An 18,868-nucleotide genomic window follows, 5' to 3' on the forward strand; every position below is an offset into this window, starting at 1 on the left:
GAGATAGAAATGTTCAGTCACAGGCCAGGCGAGCACAGTGGCCAGACACCTGGTAGATAGGAGTGATTGACTGCTTTTCTCTGAGGGTGCACTGAGGAGTTAGGACCCAAGCTCTCGACTCCTCTAGGCCAGAGATTGGGAGGCTGCCATCTTCATTCCTCTCCTCCAAAACCATACAGAAAACGTTCAGGGAACAAAAGTTACTAAGAGCAAGCCCGAGTAGATTATATAGCCTGACCCCTGCCAAGGGTGGTGCAACTCTGCCTCAGGCAAAGACATTTGAGAACCACAGCAACAGGCCTCCTATTAGCAAGAACATCCAGTCAAGACCAAGTTCCACAATCAGTAAGAACCATAGAACTCCAGAGCTAGGGGAATGCAACACATAGCACTCACGGCCTTTTCCCCATGATACTTTGGTCTTTCTTTCTTTTTATTTTATTTTTTCAGTGTTCCAATATTCATTGTTTATACACCACACCCAGTGCTCCATGCAATACATGCCCTCCTTAATACCCACCACCAGGCTTGCTCATCCCCCCAACTCCTCCCTTCCAAAACCCTCAGTTTGATTCTCAGAGTACACAGTCTCTCATGGTTCATCTTCCCCTCCAATTTCCTCCAATTCACTTTTCCTTTCCTTCTCCTAATGTCCTCCATGTTATTCCTTATGCTCCACAAGTAAGTGAAACCATATGATAATTGACTTTCTCCACTTGACTTATTTCACTCAGCATAACATCCTCCAGTACCAGCCATGTTGATACAAAAGCTGGATAGTCATCCTTTCTAATGGAGGCATAATAGTCCATTCTTTATATGGACCATATCTTCTTAACCCATTCATCTGTTGAAGGGCATCTTGGCTCTTTCCACAGTTTGGTGATTGTGGCCATTGCTGCTATGAACAATGGGGTACAATTGGCCCTTCTTTTCACTACATCTGTATCTTTGGGGTAAATACCTAGTAGTGCAATTGCAGGGGCATAGGGAAGTTCTATTTTTAATTTATTTAAGGAATCTCCACAATTTTTCCCAAAGTAATTGCACCAACTTGCATTCCCACCAACAGTGTTAAAACTTATTGTTTCCTGTCTTGTTAATTTTGACCATTCTAACTGGTAAAGGTGGTATCTCAATGTGGTTTTGATTTGAATTTCCCTAATGGCTAATGAAGATGAACACTTATTCATGTGTCTGATAGCCACTTGTATGTTTTCTTTAGAGAAATGTTTGTTCATTTCTTTTCCCCATTTCTTTAATGTGATTATCTGTTTTTTATGGGTGTTGAGTTTGAGGAGTTCTTTATAGATCTTGGATATCAGCCCTATGTCTGTAGTGTCATTTGCAAATATCTTCTCCCATTCCATGGTTTGCCTCTCTGTTTTGTTGACTATTTCCCTTGCTGTACAAAAGTTTCTTACCTTGATGAAGTCTCAAAAGTTCATTTTCACTTTTGTTTCCTTTGCCTTTGGAGACATGTCTTGAAAGAAGTTGCTGTGTCCGATGTCAAAAAAGTTGAATTTCAGACCAATATATTTGATAAACACAAATGCAAAAATTCTCATGAAAATACTAGACAACACGATCCAACAGTACATTAAAAGGATTATTCACCACAACCAAGTGGGATTTATTCCTGGGCTACAACGCTGGTTCAACATCCGCACATAAATCAATGTGATAAAATACATTAATAAAAGAAAGAACAAGAACCATACGATACTCTCAATAGATGCTGAAAAGCATTTGACAAAGTACAGCAACCTTTTAAAATTTATTTTCAGTATTCCAGAATTCATTGTTTATGCACCATACCCATGGTACGCTCCATGCAATATGTGCTTCACAATACCCCACCACCAGGCTCACCCAACCTCCCACCCCCCTCCCTTCCAAAACTAGAGCATCCTTTCTTGATCAAAACTCTTCAAAGTATAGGAATAGAAGCTACATACCTCAATATCATCAAAGCCATCTATGAAAAACCCACAGCAAATATCATTCTCAATGGGGAAAAACTGAGAGCTTTTTCCCTAAGGTCAGGAATATGGCAGGGATGTCCACTATCACCACTGCTATTTAACATAGTACTAGATGTCCTAGGCTCAGCAATCAAACAAAAAGAAGTAAAAGGCATCCAAATTGTCAAAGAAAAAGTCAAATTCTCACTCTTTGCAGATGATATGATACTTTATGTGGAAAACCCAAAAGACCACTCCAAGACTGCTAGAATCTCATACAGATATTCAGTAAAGTGTCAGGATATAAAATCAATGCACAGAAATCAGCTGCATTTCTATACACCAACAGCAAGACAGAAGAAAGAGAAATAAGGAGTTGATCCCATTTACAATTGCACCCAAAACCATAAGATCTCTAGGAATAAACCTAACCAAAGGGGCAAAGTATCTGTACTCAGAGAACTATAAAGTACTCATGAAAGAAATTGAGGAAGACACAAAGCAATGGAAAAACATTCCATGCTCATGGATTAGAAAAACAAATACTGTGAAAATATCTATGTTACCTAAGGCAATCTACACATTTAATGCAATCCCTATCAAAATATCATCAATTTTTTTCAAAGAAATGGAACAAATAATCCTAAAACTTATATGGAACAAGAAAAGACCCTGAGTAGCCAGAGGAATGTTGAAAAAGAAAACCAAATTGTCAGCATCACAATTCCGGACTTCAAGCTCTATTACAAAGCTGTTATCATCAAGACAGTATGGTACTGGCACAAAAACGGACACATAGATCAATGCAATAGAATAGAGAGCCCAGAAATGGACCCTCAACTCAACTCTATGTTCAACTAATTTTTGACAAAGCAGGAAAGAATGTCCAATGAAAAAAAGACAGTATCTTCAACAAATGGTCTTGGGAAAATTGGACAGCCACAAGCAAAAAAATGAAACTGGACCATTTCCTGACACCACACAAAAATAGACTCAAAATGGACGAAAAACCTCAATGTGAGACAAGAATCCATCAAAGTCCTCAGGGAGAACACAGGCAGCAACCTCAGCCACAGCAACTTCTTCCTAGAAACATTGCCAAAGACAAGGGAAGCAAGGGCAAAAACGAACTATTGGGACTTCATCAAGATCAAAAGCTTCTGAACAGCAAAGGAAACAGTCAACAAAACCAAAAGACAACTGACAGGATGGGAGAAGATATTCACAAGTGACATATCAGATAAATGGCTAGTATCCAAAATCTATAAAGAACTTATCAAACTCAACATCCAAAGAACAAATAATCCAATCAAGAAATAGGCAGAAGACATGAACAGACATTTCTGCAAGGATATCCAAATGGCCAACAGACACACGAAGAAGTGCTCAACATCACTCAGCATCAGGGAAATACAAATCAAAACCACAGTGAGATACCACCTCACACCATTCAGAATGGCTAAAATTAACTAGTCAGGAAATGACGGTGTTGGTGAGGATTCCCTCTTACACTGTTGGTGGGAATGCAACCTGGTGCAGCCACTCTGGAAAACAGTATGGAGATTCCTCAAAAAGTTGAAAATAGAGCTACCCTACGACCCAGCAATCGTACTACAGGGTATTTACCCTAAAGATACAAATGTAGTGATCAGAAGGGGCACGTGCACCCAAATGTTTATAGCAATAATGTCCACAATAGCCAAACTATGGAAGAAACCTAGATGTCCACCAACAGAGGAATGGATAAAGAAGGTATGATATATATATATATATATATATATATATATATATATATATATATATAAAATATATATTGGAATATTATACAGCCATCAAAAAGACCAAAATCTTGCTATGTGCATGTACATGGATGCAACTAGATGGTATTATGCTAAGTGAAATAAGTCAATCAGAGAAAGAAAATTATCATATGATCTCTCAGATACGAGGAATGAGAGGCAGAGCAGGAGGTCATGGGGATAAGCAAGGGCAAAATGAAACAAGATGGGACTGGGGAGGGAGACAAACCATAAGAGACTCTTAGTTTCAGGAAACAACTGAGGGCTGCTGGTGGGGTGGGCGGGCTGCTGGTGGGGTGGGCGCATTGAGGGATAGGGTGGTTGGGTTATGGATATTGGGGAGGGTATGTGCTATGGTGAGTGCTGTGAATTGTATAAGACTGATGATTCACAGACCTGTGTCCCTGAAACAAGTAATACATTATATGTTAATTTTAAAAAAGGCATAAAGGGAATAATTGTTAGTGATAAAATAATAGTAGGGAACTTTAATACCCCACTCACATCAATTAGGAGATCTTTTAAACAAAAAGTTAACAAAGAGGGATGCCTGGGTGGCTCAGTTGGTTAAGCAGCTGCTTTCTGCTCAGGTCATGATCCCAGAGTCCTGGGATCGAGTCCCACATCAGGCTCCTTGCTCGGCAGGGAACCTGCTTCTGCCTCTGCCTGCCTCTCGGCCTGCTTGTGATCTCTCTCTTTCTCTCTCTCTCTGACAAATAAATAAAAATCTTAAAAATAAAAAAAAAAGTTAACAAGGAAATAGTGGCTTTGAAAAGCACACTGGACCAGATGAATTTAAGAGATATATTCAGAACACTCCATCCTAAAACAGCAGAATACAATATCCTTTTCAAGTGCACATGGAACATTTTCCAGAATACATCACATGTTAGGCCACAAAACAAGGCTCAAGAAATTTAAAAGGACTGAAGTCATTCCATGAATCTTCCAATCAAAACACTATGAAACTAAAAACCATTTACAAAAAAACAATCTGGAAAGAACACAAATATACATGGAGGAAATAATATGCTACTTAACTACAAATGGATCAGCCAAGAAATCAAAGAGGAAATAAAAAAAAAAATACATCGAGAGAAATGAAAATGAAAACACAATGTTCCCAAATCTTTGGAAAAAACTTTTCTAAGAGGCCTACCTCAAGAAGCAAGAAATATTTCAAATAAACCATCCAACCTTATACCTAAAGGAGCTAGAAAATGAAGAACAACAAAATCCACAATCAGTAGAAGGAAGGAAATAACGAATATCACACTAGAAATAAACAAAGTAGTAACTAAAAACAAACAAAAACAATAGAATAGATCATTGATACCAAAATGGGTTCTTTTAAAAGACCAATAATTGATGAACCTTTAGCAAGACTCATCAAAAAAAAAAAAAAAAAAAAAGAGAGAGAGAGAAAGAAAGAAAAGAAAGAAAGGAAAGAAGGAAGAAAGTTCAGAGAGAGAAAGGACTCAAACAAAATCATGAATGACAGAGAAATAACAACTGACACCACAGAAATATAAATGATTATAAGAGAATGTTATAAAAAAATTATATGCCAACAAATTGGACAAACTAGAAGAAATAGATAAATTTTTAGAAACATATAACCTCTCAAAACTGAATCATAAATAAATAGGGAATTTGAAGAGTAATTAAGAACAAAAACATTGAATCAGCTAAAACAAAACAAAAACAAAAACAAAAACAAACTAAAATCTAGGACCAGACTGCTTCTGGGAAATTTACTGAACAGTTAAAGAAAAGTTAACACCTATACTTCTCAAACTATTTCAAAAAATAAAAAAGCAAGGAATTCTTCCAAATTCATTCTGTGAGGCCAGCATGACCCTGATACCAATATCCAAAAAAAAAAAAAAAAAAAAACTACCAAAAAACAAGCAAACAAAAAAACAAACCAAAAAAAAAAAAAAACCTACAGGCCAGTATCTCTGATAAATGTAAATGCAAAAGTCCTCAACAAAAATACTAGTAAATCAAATCCAACAATAGATTTTTAAAAAATCATTCACTGCAATCAAGTGAGATTTATTCCTTCAATGCAAGGGTGGTTCAATATTCACAAATCAATCAACATAGGTACATCATATCAACAGGAGAGAGGATTTTAAAAATAGCACTTCAATAAATGCAGAAAAAGCATTTGCTAATGACATTCCTGATAAAAATCCTCAACAAAATAGGTTCAGAGGAAGTACACCTCAACATAGTAAAGGCCATATATCAAAAACCCACAGTTAACCTCATACTCAGTAGTGAAAAAAGATTCCCTAAGAATCAGGAACTAGACAAGGATGTCCACTTTCACCACTTTTATTCAACATAGTATTGGAAGTCCTAGCCACAGCAATCAGACAACAAAATGAAATGAAAGGTATCCAAACTGGAAAAGAAGAAGTAAAACTTCCACTATCTCAGATGCCATGATACTATGTATAGAAAATCCTAAAGACTCCACCAAAAGAAAATCAGTAGACCTGATCAATGAATTCAATAAGGTCACAGGATAAAAAATCATTATATAGATATCTGTTACATTTCTATACAGTAATAATGAAGTAGCAGAAAGAGCAATTAAAAAATCATTCCATTTACAATTGCATCAAAAATAGAAAAATACTAAAAATAATAATAATAACAACAATAAAATACCTAGGAATAAACGTAATCAAAGAGGTGAAAGACCTATCCTCTGAAAACTACAAAACACTGATAAAAGAAATTAAAGACTACAAATACAAATAGAAAGATATTCCATGCTCATGGATTAGAAGAATAAATATTGTTAAAATACCCATACTATCCAAAGCAATCTATAGATTTAATACAATCCCTATCAATATACCAACAGCATTTTTCATAGAACTAGAAAAAATAATCCTAAAATTTGTATGGAACCATAACAGACCCCAAAAAGCCAATGATATCTTAAAAAGTACAAAACCGGAGGTATCACAAACCCAGATTTCAAGATATAGTACAAAGCTGGAGTAAGCAAAACAGTATGATACTGGCTCAAAAACAGACATATAGATCCATGAAACAGAATACAGAGCCAGAAACAAACCCAAGATTATATGGTCATTTCATCTTTAACAAATGGTTTGGGGAAAGTAGACAGCCACATGCAAAAGAATGAAAGTGGACGGCATTCTTATATTATATACCATAATAAACTCAAAATGGATTAAAGACCTAATGTGAGAATTGAAAACATGAAAATTCTAGAGGACAGCACAAGCAGTAATTTCTCTGACATCAGCCATAACAACAGTTTTCTAGGTATGTCTCTGGAAGCAAGGGAACAAAAGCAAAAATAAATATTGGGACTACATCAAAATAAAATGTTTCCACACAGCAAGGAAATAATAAACAAAACTAAATGACAATGTACCAAACAGGAGAGGATATTTGCAAATGACAAAACCGATAGTTATTATCCAAAATATATAAAGAACTGATAAAATCCAACACCAAAAAAACAGTGTAATTAAAAATGAGACGACATGAACAGACATTTCTCCAAAGAAGACACAAAGATGGCCAAAAGACATGAAAAGATGTTCAACATCCTTAGGGAAATACAAATCAAAACCACAATGAGATATCACTTCACACCTGTCAGAATGGCTAAAATAAAAAACACAAGAAACAAGTATTGGTGAGGATGTTGGTGAGGATGTTGTGTGCTGTTGGTAGGAATGCAAATGGGTACAGTCACTCTAGAGAACAGTACAGAGTTTCCTCAAAAATTGGAAAGTACAACCATAAGATCTAGTAATTCTGCTATTGAGTATTTACCCTAAGAATACAAAAACACTAATTCAAAAAGATATATGCAGCCCTTTATCACATTACTTACAATAGGCAAACTATGTTAACAACCTAAATGTGCATCAATAGATGAACAAATAAAGGAGTGGTACATATATATAATAGAATATTACTCAGCCATAAAAAAGGAATGAAATTTTGCCACTTGTAATAACATAGATGAAGCTAGAGAGTATAATGTTAAGTGAAATAAGTCAGCCAGAGAAAGACAAATACCATATTATTTTACTGATACGTGGAATTTTAGAAGCAAAACAAACAAAGAGAAAAAGACAAATCAAAAAAGAGACTCATAACTATAGAGAGGTTTAGGTGAAGGGGATTAAGAGTATACTTATCGTGATGAACACTGAATAATATACATAATAGCTGAAACACTATATTGTACACCTGAAACTTAATATAACATTGTATGATGAGTATACTGGAATTAAAAAAATAAAAAATAAAGAAATTCTGAAGGAGGTGGGCTTTCCTCTCTGGTAAAGTTGTGGTTCCAAGTGAGTAAGGATTAACCCTCACTACTTTTTTCTTCCTTCTGTCCTCACATCACTTGGTACTGAAACTCAGGCTCAAAAAATGAAGTGTGCAATGAGTATAGTAACTGTAATACCAAATTTCTAGCCTGAACTAAAAAAACCTAAAAACCAAAAAACAAAAACTCAAAGAACAATCCAAAATGTTTTCTGTGAACATCAACGCTCATTCCCAGCTGCACAAGTGACTCTTACCCTAATTACAGTAACAAAAACTGAGACCTGAATAATGGGCAGACCACCACCCAAGTTCCAAGATGAACAACAGATAGTACAAACACAGAAAATATCCCAAAAGTATTACAAAACCTTCAAAAATTGAACTGCTATAAGAAACCCGTTTACAGAAGGCAAAGCAAAACATGTGGCCTGAAGATAAGCAGGTTGATTTTCTGCTAAAACATAAGTTTCAATACTCCCAATAGGATTAAATAAGATCCAGAATCTTATAATATTCCAAATGTCTAAAATGTAAAATTAATTCGCATATGAAGAACCAGGAAAAGCCCTACTCATAAGGGAAAAGACAACCTACAGATGCCAACAACAAGATGACACAGATGCTGAAATAATCTCAGAGATTTTCCTTTATAAAATGTCTGAATTAGCAATCTTAAATACTATTAAAATGAGTTTTAAAAGAGAGAGTCTTGGCAAAGCAACAGAAGATATAAAGAAGAATTAAATGGAAACTTTAGAATTGAAAATATAATAACTGAAGAAAAAATCAGTGAATGGACTCAATAGCAAGAATGGAGATGACAGATAAGAATCAGTAGACTTGAAGACTGATCAACATAAATTATTCAATCAAGTTTTAAAAAATGAACAGAGTCCCACTGAAACTATGGGACAATAAAAAAAAGTTTAACATTGGTATCATCAGAGTTACAGAGAGGAGAATGTGCAAAGCTGAAAAAATATTTGAAGAAATATTTGTCAAAAACATCTCAAGTTAAACAAAAGGTCTTTATAGACTTAAGAAGTTGAGTGAGCCTAAAACAGGATGAACCCAAAGAAATCCATACCCATATATATCATAATCAAACCATTATATATTAAAGATGAAAAAAAAAATCTGAAGGCAGCCAGAGAAAACAATACATCAGCAGAACAATGACTCAGAGAGGGGGGATTTCTCTATCAGAAACAAGCAAACCAAAAAACAAGCAAAAAACAAAACAAAATAAAGGCACAACATTTTCAAGTTCTGAAAGAAAAGAACTGTCAGCCGAGAATTCTATATCCGGTGAATATACCCTGCAGGAATGAAAGTGAAAAAAGATATTCTGAATTTATGTAGATATATAAGTAATCTATAGCACACATGTGAGGCAACAAGACAGTAAGAGCCTATATTCCAATTGAAGTAGTAAAATATGGATTCTGAATAAAATGAAAAGTAAATATTTTATAATCACTAGATCAACCACTTAGATATATAGTCAAAATCACAAAAGATAAATGAATGCTAAAAAATTTCAAATAACCCAAAAGAAGGCAAGAAAGGTAATGCAGAGGAATGAAAACAGAAGGAATAAACATAAAACAAAAAAGTGATAGACCTAAGTAAAAACATATCAAAAAATTAAATTACATTTAAATGATCTAAGGATGCAATTAAAAGACAGATTGTTAGAATGGATAAATAAACATGACCATCTATATGCTGCCTATAAAAAACTCACTTCAGATATAATAATATAGATGGGGTAAAAGTAAAAGAATGTGCTAGATAACTAACAGCTACTAATCAGAGTGTCTATATTAAAATCAGATGAAGTAATCTTTATAGCAAAGAAGTTACCAGGGATAAAGAGGGACATTAAATAATGATAAAAGTTTTAGTTCACCAAGAAGATAACAATAATCCTAAATGTGTATGCTGTTAACAACAGAACTACAAAGGACACGAAGCAAAAACTGACAGAATTAAAGGATAGATAAATCCACTATTACAGTTGGAGATTTCAACACTTCTCTCTCAAAGATATATAGACAGAAACACAGGAAGGATACAGGAGAACTAAGCAATGTCATCGACATATTGTATCAAACTGCCATTTTCAGAACACTCTACTAACAACAGCAGAATATATATCTTCAATATTTTTTCTTGATTTCATCTGGCATAGGTATTATAACTTCAGTCTTGTTATTTGCCTCTCACATGTGTTCTCTGATATTAGAGACAGAGAATTTTAGTTACTCATTTCTCAACTGAGTTGAGGGACTGTTTGGGAGTATATTAGCTGTACTGTTCTCCTCTAACTTAAAGCACTTCCCTTTATTCCAACACACAACCCTTCTACATCTACTAAGAACCATCAGTACCAGCTAAAGAAAAGTTGTGGGAACTAATTGCTTGAGAGGAGTATATAGACATAATTATTGTATCTTCCTCCACAGCTTTATTTTAAATGTTTTTGATTTTAAAATATATTTCAGTAATGTATATAAAGCATACAAGTAAATTACAAAATAATTAGAACTTATGTTTTTTAGAAATAGAACATTGTGTCTTAGAAACCTGTCTCTCCTTAATTACATTTCTCTTCCTTCCCACTATCAATAACCATTATTCTGATTTCTATGCATAATTTATTTTTCCTTTTTGCTATTTATGAATCCCTAAATAATAATTTGATTTTTTCCAGATTCTTAATTGTATAAAATTTAAATCATATTGCACCTATCCTTTTGACTTACTTCCCTCACTATTTTATGTATATGTTCGTCTACATTAGGGGATATATCATATAGTATTTTATTTTATAAATATACCAAAATATTAAAGTTCTACTATTGTGGACATTAGAATTGATGGACATTTGAGTTGTTTCCACTTTTGGATTTGTAAGGCTACTATAAATATATGACACACTCGTACAAGGTTCTTTTCTAGAGTATACAAACAGAAGTGGAATTGTAAACAGGCAAACGCTGTGTACATCTTTAATTTTCCTAAATTATGCCAAACCTCTTTCCCACAGTGGTTTTAACCAGCTTAAAATCACCAACAGAGTACACATGATCCCACTGCTTCATATTCTTACCAACACTTCCATTTATCTGACAATTTAACTTCTGACAATTTGATGCTTAAATTATGATAGTTCACTGTGATCTAAAGTCAACTTTTTCTGGGGTGCCTCACCTAGCTGGCTCAGTCATTGAAGCATGGGACGCTTGATCTTGGGGTTATGAATTCAAGCCCTATGTTGGGTGCAGATATTACTTAAAAAATAAATTATAAATTTAAAAAATAAAATAAAATCACATTTTTCTGATTATTAATAATGTTTAAAATCTTTTTATATGTTTATTACCTGTTTGGATTTCCTCCCCTCACTTAAAACCTTTTAAAATTCTTTTGTAATCATGGGTTCTAACCTCACTTTTTCCTCTGGCAGTGTCTAAAAGTAAAAATTGTCACTAACGTTGGCTTTCAGATCTCTGCAGCCATTTAATATCACCTATAAAAATTTATAAGAGTTGCATTCTCAAGAGGCACCAAATATTCCCCACCTAGACAACTTTACTTGCTTTCATACCACTACACAAGCCCCTCTAGAAATAGTTGAGAGTTACTTCCAACTGAACTCCACCTCACTCAATCCTACCTCAATCCATGACACTTTACTTCTGAAGAAGACACATCAGGATTTGAAGCATTCTGTAGAGTAAATATTGCAGAGATTACAAGCTCCATGGAAATAGTTCATTATCTATCCTTATCCTATCACTTCAGAAAGACTCAGAAACATAAACAGAACCAGATTTAGAGTGTAGAATTATTTCTCTTAACAATCTCTTCCAAATTCTTAATACAATTGAAGACTACTTTTAATTATAAAAATTATATACATTCATAAAGGAAACTGAAACAAAAGAAAATATATATAAAATATAAAGAAAATAAAATTCATCCCACATCCTACAAAATGAAAATAACTACTATATATTTTCTTGGAATAAACTTCTAAACCTTTCTGTCTTTATCTCTCTCTAGTTCTTTATTAGGCATTCAATTCATTTCTAACTCTTTGTTGTAGACAATATTATAATGAGTGTCCTTTGACACAGATCACCCTACATTTATTCAATGCTTTCCCTATGAAAAATCCCTAGTAAAGAATTTCTGTGTTAAAACAGATTCATATTTTAGTGGTTTACTCTTATTAATAAATTTCCTTTAGGAAATACCAGTTTCCTAATAAGAATGCTGGTTTCTTCACACCCTGACCTACCCTCAATATTATTAATCTTTTAATATTTGCCAGTCTGACAAGCAACATGTGATAGGACATTGTTTTGCATGTATATCCTTCAATACCAGTTATGCTGCATATTTTCACATGTTTAATGGCCACTTTAAGTCCCTTTATGAACTGCTTATTCAGATCCTTTGTTAAATTTAAATTGGAATATTTGACATTGACTTTAAACTTTTTTTTACATATTGAGATCATTAACAGTTGCCTGTCATATATGATGCAGATAACTGTCTCTGATTCGTTTTACAAGACTGAGTTTTTTAAGAAAACTTTCTTTGGTTTGGTTTACTGATTGTAATAAAAATGACTGGAAGGAAACAAAAATGCTAATGATCCCATTTTTGTGTGATAAAATTATAAATGACAGTGGTAGACAAGTATGTTGTCTTGTCTGCCCAATGTGCAAATATCCAGTATGTCAAGCAATTACCTCCCACAACTACAATATGTGAAAATGCATCTCTCTTGAACATGCTTTATATCAGCTAGAATTAAGCATGTGACATAATGCAATCAATTAGTAGTGCTATCTAGGAAAATGAACTTTGGAGGACTGACATAAAGATAATGGGTCAGCTAGAGGTTCTATGGGATAAAGCAAACCTTCAAAGAAGTGGAGTTCAACAGTGAATCAGCTAATGGCATCAGGGCCAGCAGTGTCACATGCCCAGTGACAATTATGACAATGGCAATATCCTAAGCAAACACTTCCTGTAGTATGATCTTGGTTATGAAGGCTTCCTTAGATCTTACCCAGTTCTGGTTCTCATCCTTCACTTTGATTATGTGAGCCACCTGATACCTTTATCATCATAAATTAAGTAGAATCAACTTCTGCTCATGCCTCCACTTCCTGGTTAGTTACATGACTTTTTTCCTTTTACCTAATTCCAAACCTTCTACCATCTGATTATATAATTGTTATCTTTTTAAACTCATACATAAAGCAATAAAATCATCTTCTCCACAGGTTCTGTTATTAATTTGTATAACAAAATTTCAAGCACAATTTTCAGACAGATACTTGGCAAGTTTGTTTCAGGAAATTATATTTAAACAAGTAAGAAATTAAGTCTGGACTTGCACATGGTTTAAGAATTTTAGATTTGCATTGCAATTTTTCTTTTAAAAGGAAAAAATATGATTTAAAAGAGTAAAATTTTAGGGGCACCTGGGTGGCTCAGCTGGTTAAGCTTCTACCTTTGGCTCAGGTCAGATCCCAGAGTCCTGGGATCCAGACCCACCGTGGGGCTCTCTGCTCAGCAGGGAGCCGGCTTCTCCCTCTCCCTCTGCCTGCTACTCCACCTGCTTGTGTGCACACTCTCTCTCTCTCTCTCCCTCTGTCAAATAAATAAATAAAATCTTTTAAAAAAGTAAAAATTTAATGTCCATAACCTGTTGATAAAAAAACATAAGAGCATTCTTTAAATAGGTGCCATTCACCACCACATCTACATGTTAGAAGCTGCAAGGCCATTGCTATACTGGAAAGACAAGTACATTACTTAATTGGAAGTAAGTTTTCCTCTACAGGATTATCAATTGCCAAATGTCAGGTTTGAAGAAAGAAGAAAATGAGTGATTCTTCAATTAAAAAACCTACATGAGGCAAAATAATTTGCAAGTTTAATTTGACACTTATATATATCTGGAGAAACATTTGGTAAATTTAGAGAAGTTCCACTGGATGTTTCAGGACTCCTTACTGCGTATTTCCCTCATTAAAAGTAAGGACAAATCATTATTTAAAATGACATCAATTTTCTTCCAGTAATTAAAACTAAAATCTAACTTTTAATAACATTTAACTGTACTTTACTTTTTTAATAACCATTATCTCTTGGTAGGTTCAAAATTCCAGAAAGTTATACTAGCTAGACATAAAGAAAAATTGACTTTACTCATTAATATCCTAATTACCCTGCCCAATTAATTTTGAGCTTAGCTGTGTGATTTGCTTTGGCTAATGGAAGATGAGTGGATGTGAAGTATGCCATGACAGAGCATAAGTTCTGAGCACTTGAGTGGTTGGGCTCACTTACTGACTCTTATTTATACCATGAGAACTGCATGCCCAAATTAGGACTGCTTCTTCTGTCTCATTCCTCAAATGAAAAAGACATACGGAAAAAAAGAACAGAGTTGTCACTGATCAGCAGCGAATGGAAGCGGATATGTAATGAGAGTAAGCATTATAACTTTGTTGGCACAGCAACTACATTTGCAAGATGTTATACATCATAGCCCAATGTGACCTAATACAAGTGGTACTGGTCTTCATTGTGATCTACCCTACCTCTTCAGATCAGATACTTCTGTATATTATATATTACTTCTTAAAAAAAAACCCTAATAATAATGAGAGATTAAGCTTCTTAATCCCAGTACTCCCAGCAGAATAACTGTTATTTATTGTAACTGGAACAGCATAAGTCACATTCTATCCCTGAATTGAGTTACAAGTATGGAATGAGATATTTATTTTAGCCTACATACTAAATTCCTGGTGTCAGGGTGGAAGCAGTTTCCCTAAAACTGTAAAACTAAACAGAAATTTAGGACTACTGGAAACGGAGAAGAGGAAAATAAATGATCAGAAGACAATTAACAAATATTTATATATTATGAAAGAAGGTACTTTTTAGTGTACCCTTATAGACAAATATTGAAACTTGTAAAGAAAATATGTGCATAATTTATATTGAAAATGTTTAAAATGTGGATAGGAATATAACTTAGATTACTATTAAACAGCACATTAGTCATCTCTAATATGACTACACTCATTTTGATAAGAGTAAAGCAGGAAATTTTCATAGTGGCAGGATCATATATAGTATTCAAATGATAAAAATGAATTTGAGGGTTATTTAAAAAAGAAAATGCTAACAACTACGAAAGATATTCCAAATTTATTTCCACTACACACTTAACCACTAAAGGGTAGTTTGAGAAAAAAGTGACTAAAAGACATGCTTAGCCAAGTGAGAAGGTTATGAAGAAAATCTAGATATTTGTACACATATTTAAGTCTGTATTGCATTTCAAATAAACTAAGTATTGGATACTGCTAACAGAAAACATTTCCTCTCTTGCATATTCAAATACATATTGTCTTAGCAAAAACTGAACATATATATATCATGAAATATGTCTATTTCACTTTATTCACCAATATTAGCCAGAAAAAGAGTGTGCATTTTTTATTTTTAAATTCACCAGCAATCCAGTGAGATTTTTAACTATGTTTAACTGTTCACATGAAAATGGGTAAGTACAGGTTGGAAGAAATGGATAGCAAAACATACTACATCAATTTAAGGACTTGAAGGTATCAAAGGAATGGATAAATGATAAATCAGATGAGGTACCATTAAAGATGAAAAGGAATAGAAATGTCAGTGGCAACAGTGAAAGGTAGTAGAAAAGCAGGTGCCTTAGTCCCCTACAAGGATTAAGAGCTGGAAATAATAACTTTGGAAGAATTTGAAAGTTACTTTTCCCTTATAATATATCATAACAAATTCTTTCTCATTTTTTCCAAGGAGATTATGAAAAATCTTCAGGGGGAAAAAAAAGAATAAAATCAATGCCATATAATTGCCATATATTTCCAAAAGCCCAAAATTGTGAGAAATCCACAGGTAGAAAATTAGGAAGAAGGGGATCATTAACATAGCCTTTCAGTATACTTAGTTTTCTAACTTTACAGCACAGAACTTGATTGTAAAAATGCCTTCCCATCCTTCAAAAAAAAAAAAATGCCTTTCAGTGAAATTACTAGTAAAAATGGGCTCAGCTGCATCATCTACTGTGAGGATGCAGCTGTATCAACAATGATTTTTTTTCTCTTTTGACAAAACAAATTCTTAGGCAGGAGGTGGAAAGAGAGGACAAGAAATTCTGTTGTATTTTTTTTCCCCTTTGGGGATCAGGTGAACTCACAAAAACGGAAAGACAGATGCAACAAGTACTATATGCCTATAGTTATGGGATGCTGCTGTAATGACTATAGGAGATTACCATGCTATATAATTAAGCTTGTATCTCATGCTTGCCTGAAGGTAGCTCTCACAACCAGAATTATAAAAATCAAAATCTCTTGGTTTCTCTTTCCCCATAAACATTACTTCTTATCATCTTTCTCTTCGAGAAGCTTTCTTTCTTAGCATCATTAAGAAAAAAAAAATGTGCAATGCTTTACCTTGGGCAGGTGGATTCTCACTTGAGACTTGTGCCACATTATATAACTGCAAGGACTGCAATTCAAAATGTAGCAAAAGCCAAGATATAAATTTTTTGAAGCTCCTGGAATTCCAGGGGGCACTATGCACATAGAAAACAATGTGAATGCTGCCCCTAAGGGTTGAGGAACATAATGGTAATTGCTTGGGCATACTGAGAGCCCCTCAAAACCTTGGGACCCAGTAAAATACAGACCCTAGTTTTACTGCCTTCCTTCTAAAGGTACAAATAATGAAGTATGGAATAAGGGCAGAAGTCATTGGCAAAATTTTGCATCCCAAATATGGTTATTTAGTCCCTTCTCTTTTTTACCCTGTGGTTACTGCTTTGGAGAGACAGTGGATAAAGAAATTATATACGAAACAAAAACCAGATCATTCTGCTTATGGACAGTGCCAAATTGATAGATCATAATTATAGACTAAAGAGGTCTTAGTCAAGAATTGAGAACTGTTGACTAGAATTTGTTCCATTTTGTTCCATACCTTCAATTTACAGATGAGAAAACTGAAGCCAAAACAAGATCAGAGATCATGGACTAAGATCCAAGGTATCTAACAAGATTCAACCAGAAAAGATCTTCTGTTTTGCTTAAAAATTCTTCAATGTTAAGACTCCTTCTATATACAAGATTCCCATGTCCAGCATGACATGGTCTCGCACCCCAGTCAAAGCACACCCGCATCATCGAAAGATTCTAAAGGAGGTACTTCAGGCAGGACAGTGATCACAAAAATGAAGACCTAAGCAAGTGACGAATGAACAATGGCCATATAAAACAATGATATTTAAATATATTTCTGTGGTTAAAAACTAAAATTAAAATTAAAATACACAAATCAGTAACATATAAGTCTGATGATGGGGCATTAAAGGAAAATAAAATGTTCTACAGTTCTTACATCATCTGAGAGAACAAAGTATTAAATATATTCAGGCATTAATGAATTAAGTATGCAAATTCAAATCTCTAGGGTAATCACTTAAAGAATGGAAAAAGTGTATTTCCAACTGAGCAGAGAGGAAATAAATTCTTTATATGTTTCTTCTGCTATTTGCTTTTATAATTCTAAATAATGTGTTGAATGTTTATATGGCTACTTCATCAATTTTAGACACTATTAACTGACTTAACTATCTATCTTACCACTTTTATGTCATCCCCACACCATTTCACCTTCTTGTATCCCCTTTATATAGTTACATGATAGGTCTGAGGTAAATCAATATTCAGATTTAACATTATTATAACTATATAAATGATGTTAGTTGCTGATCCAAGTTCATTATAATTGTATTTTCCTTCTTGTCTAACATTCTGGGGATTTTTTGGAGTAAATAATGGCCTCATTTTTCCTTATGTGGTTCTCTCTTACTTATCTCTAATTCTTCACAAAAGAATTGAAAGTAATTCGTTCTAGGGACTGAGAATTGGACATAGATAGGAGCACTGTTGAATTTCAAAATATTTAACAACCAAAACACATAAACACCAATTAATCCAATACTCTCTATCCATAAGCAACTGGTAAGGCTGTGCCAAGGTATATGCACTGAACATCAGTCTTGGAGAGGGGAACTTAGAAGGAAAACAGTGGGCTAGAAGATTGTCATTGCCTTGTTACAAGCTTTGCAGTATTATCTGACCTTTTAAAGATATGCACGTCAACTAAAATAAAAATAATTTTTGAAATAAATACATTTGATTTTATTTAGTCTTTTAACCCTAACAGATGTATTTGAGGCTAAAGAATTCATTATGTGACATACGCACTCAAAATAAAATGCAAACGAGTATTTGAAACAAAAGTCCATGGGGGGAAAAACATTTCTGCTGTGTAACAGAACTGACAACAACCAAGGTGTTTACTTTCTAATGAATAAATATTTTACCCCTGTTTAGAGAGAGAGGCTGAATAATATACATCAAATTCTTCTAGGCAAAGTGAATTGAATTAAAGAGATAAGGCAGTCTTCCTCTTGAGGAAATTGTTAAGTAATTGCACCCTATTAAGTGTTAATTTTCAACAGGTGTTACTTAAACGTAACATAGATCATCCTTGTATAATAAGGTCTCTGAGTTGAGAGTCCCTGTGCCAAATTTTACACCAATTCATTTAAATTGAATGGAGTTACTATGCCTTCCCCCCAAAACAAATAAAGACAGACATGCTATTTAGTAA

The sequence above is a fragment of the Lontra canadensis genome, unplaced genomic scaffold, assembly GCF_010015895.1.
Source record: "Lontra canadensis isolate GAN:19392208 unplaced genomic scaffold, GSC_riverotter_1.0 scaffold12, whole genome shotgun sequence".
Taxonomy (NCBI): Eukaryota; Metazoa; Chordata; class Mammalia; order Carnivora; family Mustelidae; genus Lontra; species Lontra canadensis.